Source organism: Anastrepha ludens, chromosome X, assembly GCF_028408465.1.
Source record: "Anastrepha ludens isolate Willacy chromosome X, idAnaLude1.1, whole genome shotgun sequence".
Taxonomy (NCBI): Eukaryota; Metazoa; Arthropoda; class Insecta; order Diptera; family Tephritidae; genus Anastrepha; species Anastrepha ludens.
The window spans coordinates 33,272,967-33,288,126 of record NC_071503.1 but is presented as its reverse complement, the minus strand read 5'-3'; the positions used below and the strand labels follow the sequence as shown (position 1 = coordinate 33,288,126).

General features: G+C 32.3%; 2 pseudogenes; one reads left to right on the top strand and one right to left on the bottom strand.

The window, feature by feature from the left end:
* Window positions 1-2,087: 2,087 nt before the first annotated feature.
* On the bottom strand, window positions 2,088-3,134 carry LOC128869646 (NADH-ubiquinone oxidoreductase chain 5-like; annotated as a pseudogene).
* Window positions 3,135-3,295: 161 nt separating this feature from the next.
* On the top strand, window positions 3,296-9,652 carry LOC128869911 (cytochrome b-like; annotated as a pseudogene).
* The last annotated feature ends 5,508 nt before the right edge of the window (window positions 9,653-15,160 follow it).

The following is a 15,160-nucleotide window of genomic DNA, read 5'->3' as shown; positions in this document are numbered from 1 at the left end:
TATATTTATAATTTACTAAAACTTATTCACTATATTCAAGAATTAAACAATTACCCTAACATCTTCGGTGTTATACTCTATAATTTGAGCTACTTGAATAAAATAAGAAAAAAAATCTAAAAAGGAAAGTAATTCATAAAACAAATAATAAAAGATAAATTTTTAAATTATTATTATGTAAAAAGTAAACTAATAGGGCTATGAATAAGTTCGTGCGGTTTTACAACAGATGGCGTAACTTGATTATTATTCCATCGATCCACATTTCCAAACATTCATTGGAGAGCTACTGTCGTAAGGCACAAACGTCAGTATAAGTTTTTTATTTGAAGCGTAAACAACAATATTTTTACCACACTTGAAAATGTCGAATTTCGTGCCAAATAATGTGTTTTTGCGGGGAATTCTTCTTCATTATTTTAATATGAAGAAAAAAGCAGCCGAAAGTCATCGTATCTTGGTGGAAGTTTATGGTGAGCATGCTCTATCTGAGCGAACGTGCCAGAAGTGGTTTGCACGCTTTAAAAGTGGTGATTTTGGCTTGGAAGACGAAGAACGCGAGGGTGCGCCACCAAAGTTCATGGATACCGAATTGGAGGAATTGCTCGATCAAGATCCGGCTCAAACGCAAGAAGAGGTTGCAAAAACTTTGGGAGTTGATCAATCAACCATTTCCAAACGTTTAAAAGCCATGGGAATGATCCGAAAGGTAGGCCATTGGGTGCCGTATGAATTGAAGCCAAGAGACGTTGAACGCCGTTTTATGGCATGCGAACAACTGCTTCAACGGCACAAAAGAAAGGGTTTTTTGCATCGAATTGTGACTGGCGATGAAAAGTGGGTCCATTACGACAATCCAAAACGTCGGGCAACGTATGGATACCCTGGCCATGCTTCAACATCGACGTCGGCGCAGAATATTCATGGCCTGAAGGTTATGCTGTGTATCTGGTGGGACCAGCTGGGTGTTGTGTATTATGAGCTACTGAAACCGAATGAAACGATTACGGGGGATGTCTACCGACGACAATTGATGCGTTTGAGCCGAGCACTGCGAGAAAAACGGCCGCAATACGCCGATAGACACGACAAAGTTATTTTGCAACATGACAATGCTCGGCCACATGTTGCACAAGTGGTCAAAACATACTTAGAAACGCTCAAATGGGATGTCCTACCCCACCCGCCGTATAGTCCAGACCTTGCGCCATCCGATTACTATCTCTTCCGATCGATGCAACATGGCCTGGCTGACCAGCACTTCCGTAATTACGATGAAGTCAAAAAATGGATCGATTCGTGGATTGCGGCAAAACCGACCGAATTTTTCACAAAGGGAATCCGTGAATTGCCAGAAAGATGGGAAAAAGTAGTAGTAAGCGATGGACAATATTTTGAATATTAAATTTGTAACCATTTTACGTCAATAAAGTTTCAAATTTCGAAAAAAAAACCGCACGAACTTATTCATAGTCCTATTAATTGAGAATATTCTACCAACTTATTATACAAATTCTGTCCTCCCATAAATTCGGATCACCCTTGATCAAAAGATTTATAAACAATTCCACCTAAAACTAAAGGAGGATTGATTACACCATAAGAAATATAAGGCATAAATCATATTGAACCAGAAAAATAACTTACAAAATAATTATTTAAAGATTTATTAAAATAAAACAAAGACACATTTGAAATTAAATATCCCAATAATCCACCACTAATACAAACAAATAAAGTTAATAATTTCAAATAAATTGGTAAACAAATTATATAAGGAGTAGGAAAAATTAATCATCTAAGTATACTACCACCAATAATTCTTACAATCAATAACCCTCTCATACCGCGCAACATAACTCATCCTTCATCTCTTAATATATTTAAAGAACCACAATTTAATTCACCAGTCATAGAATAATAAACCAACCGAAAAGAATAACAGACCGTCAATCCAGTAGAAAAAAAATAAAGAAAAAAAGAAAATATATTAATATAACTCAAAGACACAATTTCTAAAATCAAATCCTTAGAATAAAATCCAGCTAAAAAAGGCATACCACATAAAGCTAAATTAGCAACATTAAAACAACCAGAAGTTAAAGGTATATAAATTCCTAATCCACCAACCGAATATCTTGTGAATTATTTATATTATGAATAATAGCCCCAGCACATATAAATAATAATGCCTTAAATAAAACATGACTCAATAAATGAAAAAAAGCTAGTTTATAAAATCCTATGGATAAAATTCTTATTATTAAACCCAACTGACTCAAAGTGGATAAAGCAATAATTTTTTTTAAATCAAACTCAAAATTAGCTCCTAATCCAGCTATAAATATAGTCAAACCAGATAATGAAAGTAAAACTTGACCTATCCAAGAATTGCATAATAAAATATTAAACCGAATTAATAAATAAATTCCAGCAGTAACAAGAGTAGAAGAATGAACTAAAGCAGAAACAAGAGTAGGAGCTGCTATTGCAGCAGGTAGCCAGGATGAAAAAGGAATTTGTGCTCTTTTAGTTATAGCAGCTAGTATAATTAATCCACCAATAATTTCTATTTCAATTCTATTTTTTATTGTCTCCAAATAAAAAATATAGTTTCAACTTCCATAATTTAACATTCAAGCAATAGCTAATAAAAAGGCAACATCACCAATTCGATTAGACAAAGCAGTTAATATACCAGCATTATAAGATTTCACATTTTGAAAATAAATTACTAAACAATAAGAAACCAATCCTAATCCATCCCATCCTAATAAAATTCTAATTAAATTAGGTCTAATAATTAATAACATTATAATATAGATAAAACAAATATAAGAAATAATATAATAAAACGATTAATATTTAAATCTCCCCCATATATTCCTTTCTATAATAAATAACTAAAGAAGAAATTAATAAAACAAGAGATATAAATAATAAACTCATTCAATCAAATAAAAAAGTTATAACAATTCTACAAGAATTAAATCTAACTACTTCTCATTCAATAAATATACAAAAATCCTTAATTAATATTAATAATCTAAATAAAAAAAAATTAGTTCTAAATAAAATTAAAACCAAAAATCTAATTCTACAAATAGATAAATACTTTCTCACGATTTAAAATGATCAAAGATCATATCATTGACACCACAAATCAATATTTTAAATAAACTATTTAAATATAATTAAAGTCAAATTATACAAATACCACTCTTCAAAATTAATAAATTTAAAGGAAATCAATGTAAAAATAATAAATAATATTCCCGAATTTTACCACCTCTAAATGAATAAACTCCAGAAAATAACTTACCGTGCTGACTATAAGCATATAGGTATAAAGTATAAGCAGCTCTAAAAAAAGATAATAAAGATAAGGAAATTATTGTTAATCAGGATCAACTAACAATTCTATTTAATAAACAAATTTCACCTAATAAATTTAAAGAAGGAGGTGCAGCTATATTACAAGCTCTTAACAAAAATCATCATAATGTTATAGAAGGTATAAAATTTAATAAACCCTTATTAATTAATAAACTTCGACTTCCTAACCGTTCATATGTAATATTAACTAAACAAAAAAGTCCAGAAGAACAAAGTCCATGAGCAATTATTAACGTATAAGAACCACAAAATCCTAAATATCTTAAAGTTATAAGACCTCCTAAAACAATTCCTATATGAGCAACAGAAGAATAAGCAATCAAAGCCTTTAAATCAGTTTGACGTAAACAAACTAAACTAATTAAAACACCCCCAATTAATCTAATTCTAATTCAAATATAATTATATTTAATACCACTTACTTGCAAAAAAGAAAAAACTCGTAATAACCCATATCCACCTAATTTTAACATAACTCCAGCTAAAATTATTGAACCAGTGCTTCTACATGAGCTTTTGGTAATCATAAATGAACCAAAAATATTGGTATTTTAACTAAAAAAGCTAAAATTAAAGATAAATATAATAAATCATAACAATTAATATAATTTATCAAAAGATAATAATTTAATGTTACTAAAGTATTATATAAATAAAAAATTCTTACCAATATAGGTAAAGAAACTAATAAAGTATAAAATAAAAGATAAATACCAGCTTGTAAGCGTTCAGGTTGATAACCTCACCCCAAAATTAAAAATAAAGTAGGAATCAATCTTCTTTCAAAAAATAAATAAAACATAAATAAATTTATTCTACCAAAAGTTAAAACTAAACACAATAATAAAATTAATACATTAATTAAAAAGAAATTTTCATAATTACCATATTTATTAATAGATTCACTAGAAGTAATTATAAGTGTACAAATTCAAAAACTTAATAAAATTAATCCATATGAAATAATATCAAATCCCAAAAAATAAGAAATATTTACAAAATAATTTGTACAATAATTCATTAAAATAAAAATAAAACTCACCAAAAATAGTAAACTTTGAACCGTTCAAAATGAATTTATAATAAAACAAAAAGGTATAATAAAAATTATTATAAAAATTAACTTTAACATTGTAATACATTAAATGATTGAAAATAATCATTTCCATGAGTTCGAATTATAGACACTAAAATTGAAAGACCCAAAGCTCCTTCACAAACACTAAAAGTGAAAAATATTATACTAAAATATCTTCTAAAATCTATTAAATTCAAATAAATAAATAATAGAAAAAATAATCTTAAAACAATATATTCTAATCTTAAAAGCATAGACAATAAATGTTTACGATTAAAAACGAAAACAAATACTCCCATTAAAATTAAAAAACAAGGTAATCCCCAATATAATAATATTAACATTAGTTTTAATACAATAGTTTAACAAAAGCATTGGTCTTGTAAATCAAAAATAAGAATTAATCTTTTAAAACTTCAAGAGAAAAGAAATAACTTTATCATTAATCCCCAAAATTAATATTTTAAATAAACTACCTCCTGATATTACACAACTAACTTTATAGTCCACAACATTAATCTCTAGTCTTATTTTCATTCAAATAAATCATCCATTAGCAATAGGACTAATATTATTAATTCAAACAATACAAATTTGTCTTCTAACTGGATTAATAGCTAATAGGACTATGAATAAGTTCGTGCGGTTTTTTTCGAAATTTGAAACTTTATTGACGTAAAATGGTTACAAATTTAATATTCAAAATATTGTCCATCGCTTACTACTACTTTTTCCCATCTTTCTGGCAATTCACGGATTCCCTTTGTGAAAAATTCGGTCGGTTTTGCCGCAATCCACGAATCGATCCATTTTTTGACTTCATCGTAATTACGGAAGTGCTGGTCAGCCAGGCCATGTTGCATCGATCGGAAGAGATAGTAATCGGATGGCGCAAGGTCTGGACTATACGGCGGGTGGGGTAGGACATCCCATTTGAGCGTTTCTAAGTATGTTTTGACCACTTGTGCAACATGTGGCCGAGCATTGTCATGTTGCAAAATAACTTTGTCGTGTCTATCGGCGTATTGCGGCCGTTTTTCTCGCAGTGCTCGGCTCAAACGCATCAATTGTCGTCGGTAGACATCCCCCGTAATCGTTTCATTCGGTTTCAGTAGCTCATAATACACAACACCCAGCTGGTCCCACCAGATACACAGCATAACCTTCAGGCCATGAATATTCTGCGCCGACGTCGATGTTGAAGCATGGCCAGGGTATCCATACGTTGCCCGACGTTTTGGATTGTCGTAATGGACCCACTTTTCATCGCCAGTCACAATTCGATGCAAAAAACCCTTTCTTTTGTGCCGTTGAAGCAGTTGTTCGCATGCCATAAAACGGCGTTCAACGTCTCTTGGCTTCAATTCATACGGCACCCAATGGCCTACCTTTCGGATCATTCCCATGGCTTTTAAACGTTTGGAAATGGTTGATTGATCAACTCCCAAAGTTTTTGCAACCTCTTCTTGCGTTTGAGCCGGATCTTGATCGAGCAATTCCTCCAATTCGGTATCCATGAACTTTGGCGGCGCACCCTCGCGTTCTTCGTCTTCCAAGCCAAAATCACCACTTTTAAAGCGTGCAAACCACTTCTGGCACGTTCGCTCAGATAGAGCATGCTCACCATAAACTTCCACCAAGATACGATGACTTTCGGCTGCTTTTTTCTTCATATTAAAATAATGAAGAAGAATTCCCCGCAAAAACACATTATTTGGCACGAAATTCGACATTTTCAAGTGTGGTAAAAATATTGTTGTTTACGCTTCAAATAAAAAACTTATACTGACGTTTGTGCCTTACGACAGTAGCTCTCCAATGAATGTTTGGAAATGTGGATCGATGGAATAATAATCAAGTTACGCCATCTGTTGTAAAACCGCACGAACTTATAAATAGACCTATTAAAAGATTCTGACTCTCATATGTATTATTTTTTATTTTCCTAGGAGGAGTGTTAGTGTTATTCATCTACGTTACATCCCTAGCATCAAATGAAATATTCTCCCTTTCAATGAAAACAGCCTTCTCATTTATATTAATTTTCATCTTATTAATAGGTACCAGATGATTTATAGATAAATCATATATTTCATCCTTCATTCAAAATAATGAAATACAAACCATAATTAATATAAATATATTTACAGAAGAAAATTCTCTAAATCTTCATAAATTATATAATTATCCAACAAATTTAATTACTATTTTATTAATAAATTACTTATTAATTACATTAATTGCAGTAGTAAAAATTACTAAATTATTCTACGGACCCCTTCGAACCCAACACCCATTATTCAAAATTGCAAATAATGCTCTAGTAGATCTTCCAGCCCCAATTAATATTTCAGCCTGATGAAACTTCGGATCACTATTAGGATTATGTTTAATTATTCAAATTCTAACAGGACTTTTCTTAGCTATACATTACACAGCAGATATTAATTTAGCTTTCAATAGTGTTAATCATATTTGTCGAGATGTAAATTATGGTTGATTATTACGAACTTTACATGCTAATGGTGCATCATTTTTCTTCATTTGTATTTATCTACATAGTGGTCGAGGAATTTATTACGGCTCATATTTATTTACACCTACATGATTAGTAGGAGTTCTAATTCTATTTTTAGTTATAGCAACAGCCTTCATAGGTTATGTTTTACCGTGAGGACAAATATCATTCTGAGGAGCTACAGTTATTACAAATCTATTATCTGCAATTCCTTATCTAGGAATTGATCTAGTTCAATGAGTTTGAGGAGGATTTGCTGTAGATAATGCTACTCTTACCCGATTTTTTACATTTCATTTTATTTTACCATTTATTGTATTAGCAATAACATTAATTCATTTATTATTTTTACATCAAAAAGGATCTAATAACCCAATTGGATTAAATTCTAATATTGATAAAATTCCATTCCACCCATATTTTACATACAAGGATATTGTAGGATTTATTATTATAATTATAGCACTTCTATTATTAACTTTAATTAACCCTTACTTATTAGGAGACCCTGATAATTTCATTCCTGCTAATCCTTTAGTAACACCAGTACACATTCAACCTGAATGATATTTTCTATTTGCATATGCAATTTTACGTTCTATTCCTAACAAATTAGGAGGAGTTATTGCACTAGTTCTATCAATTGCAATCCTAGCAATTTTACCAATCTATCATTTAAGAAACTTCCGAGGAATTCAATTTTATCCTGTAAATAAAATTCTATTTTGAATTATAGTAGTTACTGTGATTCTATTAACATGAATCGGAGCACGACCTGTAGAAGATCCTTATATACTAGTCGGACAAATTTTAACAGTAGTTTACTTCTTATATTATATTATTAACCCACTAATTAATAAATGATGAGATAATTTAATTAATTAGTTAATGAGCCTGAACAAGCATATGTTTTGAAAACATAATATAGGAACACAAATTTTCTATTAACTTTACTAAAATCAATTAACAATATATAATATATCAAAAATAATTTAACTCCAATAAAAAATAATAAATAATTTAAAGAAAAAGGTAAAAAACACTTTCAAGCTAAATATATTAATTTATCATAACGAAATCGAGGTAAAGTCCCACGAACTCAAATAAAAACAAATGAAATAAAAACCAATTTAAAATAAAATACCAAATTAAATAAATCACAACCAAAAAAAATTACACAAAATAATATACTTATAAATAAAATTCTAGCATATTCAGCTATAAAAATCAAAGCAAATCCACCACTTCTATATTCAATATTAAACCCTGAAACTAATTCAGATTCACCTTCAGCAAAATCAAAAGGTGTTCGATTAGTCTCAGCTAAACAAATACAAAATCAAACAAGTCTAACTGGAAATATAATAACAAGAAATCAAATATAACTTTGATAATAAAAAAAATCTAAAATATTATAACTTCCAATTAAAAAAACAAAAGATAATAAAACTAAGGCCATTCTAACTTCATAAGAAATAGTTTGAGCAACAGCTCGCAATCCCCCTAATAAAGCATAATTAGAATTAGATGATCAACCAGCAACTATAACAGCATAAACTCCTAATCTAGTACAACACAAAAAAAATAAAATACCCAAATTAAAAGAAAACAATTTTACAAATAAAGGAATACATAATCAAACAATTAAAGAAATAAATAAAGAAAAAATAGGAGAAAAATAGTAAGAAATATAATTTGATAAAAGAGGATAAGTTTGTTCCTTAGTAAATAACTTAATTGCATCACAAAAAGGTTGAGGAATTCCTATTAAACCAACCTTATTAAGACCCTTACGAATCTGAATATAACCTAATACTTTACGTTCCAAAAGAGTTAAAAAAGCTACTCTTACTAAAACACAAATTACCAAAATTAATCTACCAACAAAAGATAAAATTATTTCCATAAAAATCAAGTACTATTTGTAGTATAAACTACATAAATAAATTCTAAATTTAATGCATTAATCTGCCAAAATAGTTTATTTATATTAATAATATTCTATTATTTAAAATATAATTATTTTAATATTTGGTCCTTTCGTACTAAAATATTACAATTTATTAAAGATAGAAACCAACCTGGCTTACGCCGGTCTGAACTCAGATCATGTAAGGGTTTAAAAGTCGAACAGACTTAATTTTTGAACGGCTACACCCAAAATTATACCTTAGTCCAACATCGAGGTCGCAAACTTTTTTGTCAATATGAACTCTCAAAAAAAATTACGCTGTTATCCCTAAAGTAACTTAATCTTATAATCACTATTAATGGATCAATAATTCATAAATTAATGATTTTAAAAAATTAAAAGTTCATTAAATTTTAATATCACCCCAACAAAATAATTAATATTAAAAAAAATAAAATAAATCAAAAAAATTTAGTTAATATTAAATATAAAGATTTATAGGGTCTTCTCGTCTTTTAATAAAATTTTAGCTTTTTAACTAAAATATAAAATTCTATTATAAATTTATATGAAACAGCTTATACTTCGACCAACCGTTCATACCAGCCTTCAATTAAAAGACTAATGATTATGCTACCTTTGCACAATCAGAATACTGCGGCCATTTAAAATTATTCAGTGGGCAGGTCAGACTTTAAATATAATTCAAAAAGACATGTTTTTGTTAAACAGGCGAGTATAAATAAAATTTGCCGAGTTCTTTATATAAACTTTTCAATATAAAATATTTTAACAACACTTAAATATACTAATTTAATCATTATTACTTTTTATTAAAAATTAATAAAAAAATGTTTATAAATTTAATGAAAACAAAATTAAATAATATAAATTATAAAATAATTTATAACAAACTTATAAATGATTACTAATTCTATGCATACATTTTAAATCAATTATTCAATAATTTTTAATATTTTATTTTAAAGCTTATCCCTTAAAATATTCAAATTAATAAATTTTTAAATTAAAAAAATAAATTAAAAATTAAAAATTTGTAAATTAAATTTATTTCTAAAAAAACTAGATACCTTTATAAACGAATAACATTTCATTTCTAATAATTTATTTAAAATAATTTTGACACATTAACTTTAATAAATTATTAACTCTTATAAAATCGAGATTAATAAATAATTATTAATTATTTGATCAACCCTTATACACAAGGTACAATAAACTAAATTTTCTTTTTAATTAAAAATTTTTCAATTGATTTCAATATTCTTTCACAATACATAAAAAACTATTATTAAAATTATGTTTTCACTAAAACTTACTAAAACATTATTTTTTATAATTATTTTTAATAAATTATATTAATAATAAAAAAAAATTTATAAATAAATATTAAAATTCAATTTATATTGATTTGCACAAAAATCTTTTCAATGTAAATGAAATACTTTACTTAATAAGCTTTAAATTGTCATTCTAGAGGCACCTTCCGGTACATCTACTATGTTACGACTTATCTTATCTTAATAGTAAGAGCGACGGGCGATGTGTACATATTTTAGAGCTAAAATCAAATTTTTAATCTTTAAAATTTTACTATCAAATCCACTTAAAAAAAAAAATTCAAATTTAAATCCATTTAAATAAATTTATTGTAACCCATCTCTACTTAAATATAAGCTACACCTTGATCTGATATAAATTTTAATAAAAAATATTGAAAATTATTACTCTAAAAAGATATTCTAATAACGACGGTATATAAACTGAAAAACAAATTTAGGTTAGGCACATCGTGGATTATAAATTACAGGACAGGTTCCTCTGAATAGACTAGAACACCGCCAAATTTTTTAAGTTTCAAAAAACATAACTATTACTACCTTAGTATTTATTAATTACATTTTAAATAATAGGGTATCTAATCCTAGTTTATTTATAAAATTTACAAGCCTCAATTAGAATTTAATAAAAATAAATAATTTTAAAATTTCACCTAATAAAATTATACATATTTTATTTATATAAAAATTAACTTTTACCAAAAATATTTTATTTGTATTATTTGTGTAACCGCGGCTGCTGGCACAAATTTAGCCAATACTATATAAAATTACTAATTCCAAATTTCTTTGATTTATAAAATTAATTACTGAGAATAAAAAAAAATTAATTATTATTAAAATAAATAAAATTTCACACAAAAATTTACATATAAAATAAATCAATAACAAAAACATAAGCCAAAATAAAACTTTAATAATTAAATAAATTAAAAAATATTTTAAAAAATTTAGTTAAATCTATTTATTTAGTAACATAAATTAGTTATTTATTTTAAATAAATATTAAATAAATTTAATTCTAAGGGTTATCGCATTTCCCTATTTTGAACAGGTATTTCTGGAAATACCCGTGCTCTGAAAGCATTTCAGTTATATACAAATTTACTTCATCGAAGTTCCTGCTTTTTCATGTGACGTCTTTTATGAGTCTAGCCCTCCGTCTGCCGTGTGCTTCGTTAATCCTTCGGTCTTGCCATAGCCTTAGCGATTCATCTCTTATTTCGCTGCAGATTTGCTAGCTCCTTCTTCCATTCTTTAATGTCCATAATTTTTTTCTTTCTTGAACAGCTGGCCCTGTTACTATGCCGTAGGTGGACTCAACTCTCAACTAACCCGTTTCATTTGGGTTAGTCGCCCTATGTTTGCCATCAGTCTACTGAGTTGGGATGCCATCTTACCGGCTTTCTCTGCTGCGTGTTTTATTTGGGCCCAGAAGGTTAGTCTTGAGTCCAGCCTTATGCCTAAGTAGTCTAGAACTTTTTCTGTGGTTAGCGTATTTGAGCAGGTTTGCATGTAAACTTCTCACGGGATGTTCTTCTTGGTTAGAAGTATAAGCACCGCTTTCTCTGTGGCTAATTTGAGGCCACGTGAATCTAGGCATATTTGTGTTAGTATCATTACTTGGTTAAGTTTTCTACGAGCTTCTTCAAAGTTTTATGATGACTGGTGCGATATCGTCTGCGTATCCGATTAGAAAGGTACTATAGGGCATTTTCATATTGAATAACTCGTCATAACTTATGTTTCACAAGTCGGGACCGGGAATTGATCCTTGTGCCGTTCCGGATGTGACGTCTATACAACGAGAATTCTTTGGTGTTTGATGGAGGAGTTTGCGGTCTCTTAAGCAATTTCTCATTATGTACGGTAGGTATGAGGGAATTTTGAACCTTAGCTCTAAGGCGACCAATATGTCCGTCCATCTTATGCTATTCAATATAGCCTCTATGAACATCAATATACTTGTTCCAACGAGAATCTGGAAGGGCTGAAAAATTTGCTTCCGCAGCTGTTATATTCTCATCATTTGATGAAAAATGCTTTCCATGCATCAATTTGTTCAGATCCGGAAACAGATGGAGGTCGCTAGGGACAAATCTGAAAGTTACTGATTGCCATTCACTTGGGAGTGGCCAGGACGATTATTCTGCATATGGTTCAAGCAGCTCACAACGTCCGGGACTAGCCCACGTATCCTCTGGGTAGCTTCCGAATACCCGTTCGGGAGAGAGGTAACGTGAGAAGGCGAAGCATTCCAGGATAGCTGGTTGTGCGCTGGGTTTGGAACCCGCCACTTAAAATGCCCCCCCAATGAAAACAGCAACAAAGCCTCGGATGATAACTTCCAACACTGATGACGACCCCTGCAAACGAAATAAGGAATACGATTTGAGGGTGGACGAGCGTCTCGCAATAGTCCGGATCAAAGCGCGATTTTTTAACATCTCGCTAAATTGCACCCACGCCCCGATGGAAGAGAAGGACGATGCGACCAAGGATTCCTTCTTAGAGCGCTTGGAACGTTCCTATGAGCGCTGCCCCCGCCACGACCTAAAAATCGTGCTTGGCGACTTCATCGCCAGGGTGGGCAAGGAGGGAATTTTTTGTCACATAGTCGGAAAATTCAGCCTGCATAACGAAACATCCGGTAACGGACAGAGGCTGATCGACTTCGCCGGGGCCCGAGCTAAAAAAGGAAGAGAGACGTATTATTCGAAAGAAGAAACGAGAGGCCGAAATACGTGAGTGCGGGGAGCTTGACATGCTGGCCAACAGGAACAACGCCCGAAAATTCTACCAGAAAGTTCGGCGGCTTACAGAAGGTTTTAAGATCGGGGCGTTTTCCTGTAAGAACAAAGACGGCGAACTGGTAACTGACATCCATAGTAATCTTAAATCATGGAGGGAACACTTCTCGAACCTGTTGAACAGTGAACGGAAAGTAGTTACTTGTATGCCGCGATGTCTGAATTTGGTATCCCCACAAAACTAATACGGCTATGCAAGACGACGTTGATCAACACCAGCAGCGCCATCAGAATCGGGAAGGCCTTAACAACCGCGCTGTTAGCCCTGCATTCTACAAACTGGATAAGGAGGCAAAGCGAATGGGTCTGGTGGTGAACGAGGACAAAACGAAGTACCTCCTGTCTTCACACAAACAGTCGGCGCATTCGCGTATCAGCACCCACGTCACTGTTGACAGTTATAATTTCGAGGTTGTAAAAGACTTCGTTTATTTAGGAACCAGCATTAACACCGATAACAATGTCAGCTTTGAAATCCAACGTAGAATCTCTCTTGCCAACAAGTGCTACTTTGGACTAAGTAGACAACTGAGCAGTAAAGTCCTCCCTCGACGAACAAAACTAACACTCTACAAGACTCTCATCGTGCCCGTCCTAACGTATGGCGTAGAAGTTTGGACCATGACAACATCCGATGAAGCGACGCTTGGAGTGTTCGAGAGAGAGATTCTGCGAAAGATTTTTGGGCCTTTGCACGTTGGCAACGACGAATATCGCAGACGAAATCAGGGACTTGGGCTCTCAACTGCACCGGAATTTTTTGATATTAGGCTCATATCAGTTTTCGGTTACAACGGAAACTGCTGGGCCGATGAGTTGGCAGAAGGCCCTTGAGGCGGCTTCTTTGCAATATGACAGTGAATGAGTTCGCTTGAAAACCTGTGGTCTGCTACTTGAAAGATGAGCCTCGCGTCAACTCAGCGAGAGCTGCGCTAGCGCTCAAACGTGAAAGGCTGCGAGATCCTTCTGGCCGCGGGTAGATCGTGGGCACTACTGAGAACTTCTAAGGCTACCAAAGCCACAGCTATCGAATTTGGTAGGTATCCTCACCGAAAACTGTCCAATAGGAGTTCATGCGGTGAAGCTCGAGGTCACTTGAAGCCCTTTCTGCAGAAGCTGTCTGGAGGATGAGGTGGACTCATCTCAGCACCTTCTTCTCAGCGGCCCTGCTCTCGTGGGGTTAAGGTTCTAACATCTGGGTTCTCAATTTCAGTACTCAGTACTCTCTGACAGCAGGAGTGAGAGTCGGGTTGGTAATCTTCGGGCTGTCTGTTGTGATTGCATCTTTCCGATGTCGAACATTTTTTGCGTAGGTTTATGTACGTTTTTCGCTGCACAGATTCTTGTGCGTAATTTTCCTGCCACTAGTTAATGATCCGCGGCCGCCGTAGCCCAATGGGTTGGTGCGTGACTACCATTCGGAATTCACAGAGAGAACGTCGGTTCGAATCTCGGTTAAACAGCAAAGTTAAGAAAAATATTTTTCTAATAGCGGTCGCCCCTCGGCAAGCAATGGCAAACCTCCGAGTGTACATATTTCTGCCATGAAAAAGCTCCTCATAAAAATATGTGCCGCTCGGAGTTGGCTTGAAACTGGAGGAGGGACCCATTTTGTGGAACAACATCAAGACGCACACCGCAAATAGGAGGAGGAGCTCAGCCAAACACCCAAAAAGGGTGTACGCGCCAATTATATGTATATATATAGTTAATGATCCGAGTCAATCTAGGATTCTCAAATCGCACGTTCATCTAAAACATTAGAAGCGTGTCTTTCATTTATCATAAAAGGATCGATCTGGTTTCCCGCTTTTCGATCAGGAGACAGCCACGTAGTTTGGTGTATCTTTTTATGCTGGAGTCTGGTGCTGCAGACTACCATGTTTCGGGCCCCGCATCGTCCTTCTCTTCTGTCGGGGCGTGGGCGCAAATTAGCGAGATGTAGAAAAATCTCGCTTTGATGCGGATTGTTGCGAGACGCTCGTCCACCGGAGGGGAACGACAGTACTTGTGGACGAAGTCTCTCTCCCACAACAAATCCATCAGCGAATTTGCGCTCCTTTACATGGGATCTGTTGTAGACGC